Source organism: Prunus persica, chromosome G2 (genome assembly GCF_000346465.2).
Source record: "Prunus persica cultivar Lovell chromosome G2, Prunus_persica_NCBIv2, whole genome shotgun sequence".
Taxonomy (NCBI): Eukaryota; Viridiplantae; Streptophyta; class Magnoliopsida; order Rosales; family Rosaceae; genus Prunus; species Prunus persica.
In genome coordinates, this window is record NC_034010.1 from 9,913,091 (window position 1) to 9,922,864 (window position 9,774).

Consider the following 9,774-nt stretch of genomic DNA (forward strand, 5'->3'; position numbering starts at 1 on the left):
ATCTTGCAGGCCTAATTTCAGCAACTTACACAGGTCGGATGAGGAGACATCCTTGATAGAAGTTGTTCCAATGGGATAAATATGGAGCCCTCAGCACGTCAAAGACTCAACCAAGTTCACAGAAAAGTCATAGTTGGCTGCCATCACATTTAATGTGGCTACATCCCTAGAGCCATGTGCTACACATAAGAGCAGCCCCACATGGGAGACAAATTAGCTTAGGAACTCAGAAAGATAAACAAAAGTCAAACCTGCCCTAAAGAGACTAAGAATAGTCCACAAAAGGCATTTATTGGGCAGTTGAGGTAGTTGGGTAGCAGCTAAGAGAAGTGTGCTTCACTAGCCAAAGGGGAGGACGAATTTGGCACTCTATAAATAGAGAGCTGCACTCTCATTCAAAGGGAGAGACATTCATTTCATGTATTACTCATACACACATTCAGATTCCATCCTCCACCACAAAGAGAGAAGAGAGCTAGTTGCAAAGGAGGGAGAGCTTAGAGCTGTCCTGGGAACTACCTTGCTGCCATCATCTACCTCAACTGCCTAATAAATGACTTTTGTGGACTATTCTTAGTCTCTTTATGGCAAGTTTGACTTTTGTTCATCTTTCTGAGTTCCCAAGCTAATTTGTGTCCCATGTGGAGCTGCTCTTATGTGTAGCACATGGCTCTAGGGATGTAGCCACATTAAATGTGATGGGAGCCAACTATGACTTTTCTGTGAACTTGGTTGAGTCGTTCACGTGTTGAGGGCTCCATATTTATCCAATTGGGTTGACATTTGGGTATGTTCTAATAGATACCCATTGGAACAACTTCTATCAAGGATGTCTCCTCATCCGACCTGTGTAAGCTGTTGAAATGAGGCCTGCAAGATGACTTACCAAACTGGACTGACAAGGAGTGTGGCCCAAATTGGTTTGTCTTTAAGCTCATATTCCTCTTATCCCAATCAGCCCTTATCAAGCATGGATTGCATCAAATGTGATCTCTTGCTGTCTTAACCTACAAAACAAACAAAACGAGGTCATTAACTCAAAATAAAGAGAAACTAAGCAAAGTCACTAAGTAAAAAGGGCATGCGAATGTATGAAATTATGAAATTAAAAGACCACGGGAACTATTTTGAAAATTGAGGTACTCAAATGCAAATCGGGTCTAAATTCAGGGATTAATAAAATGATTAACCCTTGTGGGTTGTTTAGGAGTTCCCTACACATAATTATTGATTAGTTGTAAGACATGGTTAACAATCAATATAAGCTTACATAAGAAATAACAAATGGATAATTTATCCTATATTAGATGGGGACTTACCATCAAAATAATCCACTGCAGTGTTTTTCTTCCTTTCCTATTCCTTTTCACATTCAACACTTCAATGGCCCTTCACCAACAAAGAGAATGACAAGTTAATAGATAAAATAATTTCATAAAAATTTCAATTGAAGTCGAATGAAATAAAAATAACTTGGACAAACATACTTGTTTACAACTTGTTTCCATTCCTCCTCAATCATGATCCTATTTAGAGGATCCATGAAATAAATGGTCTCGTTGTCCACATTAACAATAGCCAACATCCAATGATTTTTGCCAATGTAGTAGAATATGAAATAAATCCATCACAAGGCAACCGATTCATTTTTTTGACATTATTTTGTTTCTAAGTAATTAGATAAACCTCTTAGATGGCATTTTTGACAGGACCCGATCCCAATTCCACTTTGGAATTCGAACCAAGTCCTGTGCGTGTCCGACACCTGGCGAATGTCGGGCACAAATGACCTTTTTACCATTCCTGTTACAATTACTAATAAAACTTCCCTTAGACTCCTGCCGAAAATTCGGCAAAACCTCCCCTGTATTTTGTCTAAACCCAAAATCTTCCACCTGTTAAACAAGCAAATAATTTTCCACCAACTGCCAGAATAAAATAACCAAGCAATCACCAGATCAAGTTTCCCACTAAAACGAGATATCAGAGCATTTTCTACTAATTTACAAGATTTCAAGAACTTTTACAATAAAATCCTACGTTTCTTGGTGGTGCGGAAGCTAGGAGTGGCCCGGTGGTGGATGCCTGCGCACTTCTACAGCCTGGGGGTGAAAAACAAGTTTGAAAATGTGAGTGGACAAAAATAATGTTCTTGAAATCAGTTTATAATCATAATAACCCCCATGGTAAAAATAACTTGCTAAGTAAGGCTAAAGTTCAACTGTGTTTAATATAAGGTATTCATCTAACTATATATAAATGTATGTATATAAATTCGTAAAACTGAACAATTATATGGAAATATAAAACATGCACGAACATTGAGGAAACTGATATAAAATGACTGAGAGCAATAGCTGTATAAAAGTACTCAAATTCCTTTCAACTACCACCTAAATGTACCCCTGTAAAATCCGTCAAATCCCCTGGCAGGTCTCGGCGACACAAAGTCTATCCGAGCCGCAAACTGGCAGGATTCAAGGGGGACTATGGTCAGCCTGATCCGCCGGCAAGTCTCGATGACACCAAGTCGACTCGAGCCGCTCTGGCAAGATACAGGGGACCGTAGTCAGCCTGATCCGCAATCCTGGCAGGTCTCGGGGACACAGAGTCAGCCGAGCCGCAAATCTTGACAGGTCTCGGGACACCAAGTCTGTCGAGCCGCAAATCCTGACAGGTCTCGGGGACACAGAGTCAGCCGAGCCGCAAATCTTGGCACTCACGGTCCGAGCATCCCCGAAACTCGTGAGGCAATGTCAAGTGCACTGACAGAACTGTAAACAGATTGGATGTCCGTAGACATCGGTCCGTCTGAGGGTAATCACTAAAAACAAGTGGGTACACGGTGGTTCTAATTAGAAAAATATGATAATTCTCCGAAATCTGATAAATCTGAGCTAAGTTACTATTTCTGTATTAAAAATCTCAAGTCTGCTGCTCAACTAAGTATGATAAAAATAAAGATATTTCACGATGCAATTCATGCTCAGAAAACATGTAATAACACTTATTCAAGATCAAATATAAAAGTTAATTATAAAATCGTTTAAGAAAGAAAAGTCCACTCACTGCTGGTCCGAGCTAGCTGGACCCTTTGAAGGTCCCTCCTGTGGTTCTGCCGGTCCTCTGGTGCCTTATTACCCATAAAGATTAAATTAATAAAACTACTCAATAAAAGAATTAAATTAAACACCCTGCCCCCAGCTCCTAGAAATGCGTGTACTCAATTTAAAGTCACTCCTATGCCCACTTTAGCCTTTCAGACAATTAGAACGGTCTTGAAAGACTTGAAGCTGTTCCAAGCGATAAACTGTCAGACCGGCCGATCCGGAACCTCGTGGGGTCCACGATCTTCGATGGCCAATCTGGGATTCTCTAAAGGTTCCTTACAGAGAAAGACCCATGTCCTGCGAGTTTGGTCCGAAACGGACGGTCGGATTAGCCAAAATTGCATTATCGCTTAAAATCCAAACTCTAGCCCCAGGGTTCGCGATTTCATAGTATCCGGGACTCCGATTCGCAATCCGTCGAATCCTTCACGATCCCGAAATCATGTAGAACGACATATCTGAATTTGGGTGCGATCCAACGGCTCGACGACACTGCACCCAAGGATCGCGCAATATGAAAAATCTGTTCGGGGCTCAAACGGACTCCAAAACGAGATCTGCGAAATCCTACGCGCTCGTGACAACACGAGGATCGCAAAACTACTCAGAGTCACTTCACTACCCTCACCCACGCGCGGGCAGTTTGGGTGTCCAAAGCGATACCGGGTTGCCGGAAAAACTCGAAACCAAGACTCCAAACTCCTATCCTAGGTAAAACACCCCATTTGGAGTCACTTTTGTTCTTGGACATACCCCAAAAAGTGGCCGAAAATGGCCGATCACGGCGGCCGAAGTTCGGCCGATTCTCAATTCGAAAATCGAGTGATCTAGAGGTAAAATCGATCAAAACCTAGCCAACCATCAGTTAGAGCATGAAAAATAGCTGAGAAACCATACCTTACTCGAACGATTTGGTTGAGAAACGAAGGAGATCGAGGAGCTTGAAGTTTCGACTGAAAACCGGCGGTTTTCACCAGTTTCCGGCGAACTCCGGGCGGTGCCGAGGCTGAGACCGGTCGGGAAAGGACGGCGGCGGTGAGGCGGTTCCAACCGTACCGGTGCCGTAGATCGGCTCGGGCTGTGGCGTCAGCTGGAGGAGCTGGAAGGTGCAGGGTTGCTGGCGCGCGGGAGGAGAGAGAGAGGAGAGAGAACTGAGGAGAGAGGGGAGAAAGGGATAAAAATCTGACTTTTTGTCCAAATTACCGTTTTGCCCTTCGCGGTATTTTGACCGTATTTTCTTCGTTACAACTCCGATTCGAGTCTATTCCGTGTATACGAACTCGTTTCGCCGTGCTCTACGCAACGGCGTAAGCGAAATTGCCAAATTCCTTCTCGATCAAGAAGTCAACTTTTTCCCTATTAAATAATGCGAGGGCAAAATCGTCTTTTTACTAGAATAAATTAATCCTAATTTTTAGATATTTTATTTTGGGTTATTACAATTTTAGACTGACCCGGAGTTGTAAGGAATTAAGAAAATCCGGTCAGGTTGGGCGGATGAAACTGAGTTGCTAAGCCACGTGATCTTTGACTAATGTCTCCACACCCTAAAGCACCAATTACAATACTGTCAACAAACCCAATCATGCTTAACATGTTTGATGTTTTCAGTACCTCATGTAAGTACCTGTGCATTGTAAAATGAATTTTTTTTTATACAGAAAATACATATTTTATTAAATGTAGCCTATTACTTAATGTAACAACCTGATCCTAAATTAATAGTTAATTATTAATTTATTCTAGTAAAAGACCATTATACCCCTAGAATATTTAATTAGGTTAAAAGTTGACTTTTTATTCGGGGAGGAATTTGGAAATTTCAGTTGTACCGTTGCATAAAGCACATCGAGATGAGTTCGTAGACACGTAGTGGGCCCGAATTCGGGTTGTATCGAGAAAGATATGATTAAAATACTAAAAAGGGCAAAATCATAATTTTGCTAAAATCGGATTTAGCATACTTTTCTCTCACACACTCTCTCTCCTCCCTCCCCTCTATGTGCGCAAGCCCTCCCACCCTCCCCCCCCCCGGCGAGCACTGTACAGCCGAACAGATTTTTAGCCACCACCGCCACCCAGGCCGGGACCAGTTCTTTTCAAACAGCCACTCCTCCCCCGTCCTTTCCCACCCCATCGCCCTTGCAAAGCAGCCAAGCTGCCGAAATCTGCAGAAAAGAGGCCGGATTTTGCAGAAATTTCCAACGCTCGTTTGAGCGTCTTCAGCCACCTTTTTCGACGATCCACGTATGGTTTTTCAACCTCTCGAGCTGTTCTTGCTGCTTGTTGTGTCAGTTTTGAGGAATTTCTGCGTTTAGCAAATTAATTAAGCTATTGAAAATCTGCCGATTTTCGATCTCCAATTCCGGCCACTTTCAGTCATTTTTTGGGGTATTTCCAAGAACAAAAATGACTCAAATGGGGTGTTACACCTAGGGAAGGAGTTTGGGCCGGCGGTTTGTAGAATTTCCGACCGCCGAAAATTGATCAAGCCACCCACGCACTGCCGACACATGTGGCGACGCGTGGGTAGTATGGTGGCCTAGCATTGTGTTCTGAAATGATCTCTTGATCCTCACGAGAATGTAGGTACTCGCAGATTTGAGTTCGAATAACGTTTGAACCCTGAACGGATCTCGCCTATTGTGTCATTTTCAGGTTCGATATGTTTTAACCGTTGGATCATATTGAATTTCATATTTGTCGATCTAAGGAATTCCAGGATCGTATAGGAATTGACGGATCGTAAAACGGAGTCCCGGGCACTCCAAAAATGCCAACCCTAGGGCTAGATTTATAGCAACGAGTCCTGACCGAAAAGGAGTTATCTAAGTTTGGTTATGGGTTGAATAGATAGTTATGTATAGGTTGCGGCTCGGATAGAAGCGGTATCTCCGGAACCTGCGAGGAATGCGGCTTGGCCTGAGAGGATTGTAGTTTGGCCTGCGAGGATTGCGGCTCGGATATAAGAGGTATCTCCAAGACCTGCGAGGATTGTGGCCCGGCCTACGATGATGGAATTGACGGTATTAATGGAGTTGACGGATCAGGATTAGGGGTACGCCTAGGTAGAGAGAATTTCAGTTCTGAGATATTCTTAAACTAAAATAAGGGAGTTCAGTGTATAGCATACTTATTTTCAGTGTGTGACTGAGATGAGTAGAGGAAAAAACTACGTGTGGTTTAATCCCTCAGTAAAGGTACGTAGGCAGCCTAATGTTACAAGGTGCAGCCAAGAGCTGGAGCCTTTGAGATTGTTAATGTTTTTATTGATATTTGATTTATTGAGGGCTGAGGCCAGAATAGTATGATGCTTGATTTTTGATATAATTTGATACATGCTGGCAATGGGGTTATATCTGTATATGCTTGTTTGACAGGTGGAAGTTTTGGGGAAATGTTCATTTTATAGGGGAGAATCTGCCGACTTTTCGGTAGAAGTCGAGGTTGAAATTCTTTGAATTTGGTTTAGAAGGGCATTTTGGTCGTTTGTGCCTGGCATCCGCCAGGTGTCGGACACGCACAAGGTTTGGCTCGGATTCCAAAGTGGAATTTGGGTCGGGTCGTGTCACTTAATCACTAGTATCAAAACTAAATACAGTTAACCTAAAGTGAGTGATGCATATTTAGTTACTTAATAAAAGAATCAATATGCAATACTCTGTCACAGAGACAAAACTATCATATCATGCACACTTCTAACATGCCATTGCCACCTTAATATGTTAAAATACTGCACTGCATCGAGCAATGTTGAGACTACAATATCTCTTTTAAATATTTGAACAGATTATAATGTTTATGTACATTTGGAAACATAACCAATGGGCCATAGGGGGAGGGAGACAAAAGAAAAGAGGCTGCAATATTTGTATATACAATACAGGCCATTTATTTGGTGTTATCAATAATTACCAAACTATATTTTTATTTGGTGTCATCAATATTTGCAGAAAATGTCATACAAAAAATCCGGAAATGGCACAAATATTTAAATGCAAAAAAAAAGGACCAAAACTGAATTCAAGGTTTGAAAACTATACCTCAGTTTGAATGCAAAGCAAGAGTGATATCAACTCTCAACTCAAAGGCTGCAAATACTTGTCAGTTTGGGGGGCCAAGTCTAAAGGTTGGGCTAAAGACCTCAACTCTCAACTCAAGTGAAGGGTTTGAAGGCGCAGGAGGAGCAAAGCAATAAACTCGAGCGGCGTGGCTCGTGAAACAACTATCTCTGCAGCCACTTTACTTTTTGGTTTGTTCTTTTAGGCTAAAAATTACACAACAATCTCTGCAAAAGTACCAACAACTGTAAACTATAAATCTTATGGAGATTATTAGAGAGGGAGGCAAGGAAATTAAGAATGTATTATTTTTTAGATTGTAAATTTTGTAGTTTAGGAAGCCCAAGTCAGTTTGAAAACTTAACTGTAAATTATAGATTAATGGAAAAAAAAAAAGGGGGGGGGGGGGGGGGGGGGGTAGTGGGGGAAATGAAGTCACCTCAAAAAGTGCAGTTGAAGGTGCCTATGAAGACGCATCAAATATGAACTGCTGTAGTTTTACTCCCATTGTATGTCCATGGATAGAAGGAATTTTCTTCTCAGCAAGGTAGTAACTGCATTCACAATAACATGTTTGCAACAATATCATTAGAATAGCTATGGATGAGAAACTCAGCAATATGGTCACTTATCTTATCCATTTCTAACAAGCTGGACATGATTATCACTATTGGTATACAATCATTAAATATTAATTGTTTGTTTTTTCTTTAACATTTGAAACTAGCACTCAGATCTCTCTTTTATAGAAACAATTCCAAACAACCCATTTTTTTTCTAGAAAAAATTGCCCTCACCCCATTGTTCTTGGAAAAAAAAATACAAAATAACCCCTTCTGTATCCCTTGCATATCCATCATGTATTCATGTAGTCAACAAGATACAAATTCAAAGTATCTGATGCATTTTGATACATATCGTGGATTAAGAAAGAACCCAAAATTAAAAAGAAACACAGAGAGATCTCAAATGAGATTAAAATACACATATGAAATAGCTACAGCATTAGCAAGACTCAACTGAGATTATCTGAACCCCACCTTCAAATTCGTGAGCCACAGAGTTCTTATGAAAGAAAGGGGCCTGAGACTGAGAAAGGGGACTGGCCAGAGTTCTTATGAAAGAAAAGCACTCCGGAGTTCTTACCTATCAAAGCTTCAGAGTTTTCGCAATAGCCATAGAGGGCAAGAGAGATGGAAAAGCTAAGCACTTGCAGTGGAAACAAAGAGAGATTGTTAACACCCAAATCACAACAGTGTCAAAATAAATTGAAACCATAAATATTTTTTTTTCTCTACCTTTGTTGATCTAGGTAGAGCGACCGCAAGCCAACACCCAAATGGTTAGATTACAACCCAAATTGGTAACCCTAAAATTATTTTCCTGACCTTTGTTGACTGAACTAGAAGAGAAGAGAAGAGAGAGAGAGAGAGAGAGAGAGAGAGAGAGCATGGAGAGAGAGAGACGCGAGAGACAAAGTCTCTCTGTCTATATGGCCGTGGCGAAGGCAAGGCGACGAGGTGGGAAGAACAAGACCATGGAGAGAGGGGGACGCAAGAGATGAGATAGAAGAGAGATAAGAAAGAATAAGAACTATCGGGGCTTAAGAAAAAATAGTCACTGTTCACTCCGTGTTTTTTTTTGGGAAATAGCCCAAAATGCCACCATTTTTATAATTGTAATTGAAAATACCACCCTTTTTTAAAAATTTTGGAACTATGACCTATAAATAGAATTTTATTGTCCCCTTATTGCACAGATATCACTTTTGCTGAAATTTTATTGTCTCTGTTTTGCTGAAGTTCTCTCTCGCCTCTGTCTCTTCGCTGCCCTCTGTTTCTCTTCACTCTCCGGTGGCTTTGCTCCGAATCTGTGGTCCTTCAGCTCTCAGTCTCTCCTCACTCAGCTCCGACTGTCTCTTCTCTCTTCCTCTCCCAGCGACAGGTACTGTTCATCGGCATTTTCTTACAGTTTAAGGGTTTCTCTCAAGTTGTTTTAGGGTTTATGCATTTCTCTGAAATTGGCTGAGGGGTTTGTTCGAAATTGGTTGAAGGTTTAGGGGTTTCGCTGAAATTAGTTTAGGGGTTTGTTCGAAATTGGTTGAAGGTTTAGGGGTTTCTCTGAAATTGGTTTAGGGGTTTCATCGAAATTGTTTTAGGGGTTTGTCTGAAATGATCTGAGTATGATGATTCCTTGTTTCAAACAGTGAATGGGTTTGTTCTTTGTGGACTGATGCTTGCACTGCTGTTGTGTTGCTGTTGCTGTTGCTATTGCTGTCGTATTGTGTTTTTTTGCTAGTGTATTGCTAATGTAGTGATGTTGTGTTGGCATTTTAGTGCAGTTGTATTTTTAGTTTTAGTATGGTTTTATTATGGTTTTTGTAGCAGTTATTGAATGGTATTTGGTGGCTTAGTATGAGTCTTTATGAGCATTGCATTTAACCTTCTTAGAAGTCTAATTGGTATCTATTTTGTTTGTTGAAGATGATATCTAAAGTGTAAGACAATTAACCTGTGTATGGTGATTTCTTCTCTGTGGATCATTACCAAAAAATACTCGCTGATTATATTTTACGTAGAAAATGTGGCCATGAAAAGAATTTG

General features: G+C 41.0%; 1 long non-coding RNA gene across 5 annotated transcripts; it reads right to left on the reverse strand.

Annotated features, from left to right (window-relative positions):
* LOC109947656 lies at nucleotides 354–8,761 on the reverse strand. Of its 5 annotated transcripts, none has more exons than XR_002270437.1 (7): nucleotides 8,470–8,760; nucleotides 8,212–8,380; nucleotides 7,611–7,725; nucleotides 7,154–7,398; nucleotides 1,488–2,102; nucleotides 1,320–1,389; nucleotides 354–1,007 (listed from the first exon to the last, which is right to left on the reverse strand). It is a non-coding gene; the product is annotated as an uncharacterized LOC109947656 (long non-coding RNA). The 5 variants fall into 5 exon arrangements; XR_002270440.1 differs by lacking the exon at nucleotides 354–1,007 and adding an exon at nucleotides 3,070–3,133 and having other exon boundaries at nucleotides 1,161–1,389; nucleotides 8,470–8,761; XR_002270439.1 differs by lacking the exon at nucleotides 354–1,007 and having other exon boundaries at nucleotides 1,161–1,389; nucleotides 8,318–8,380.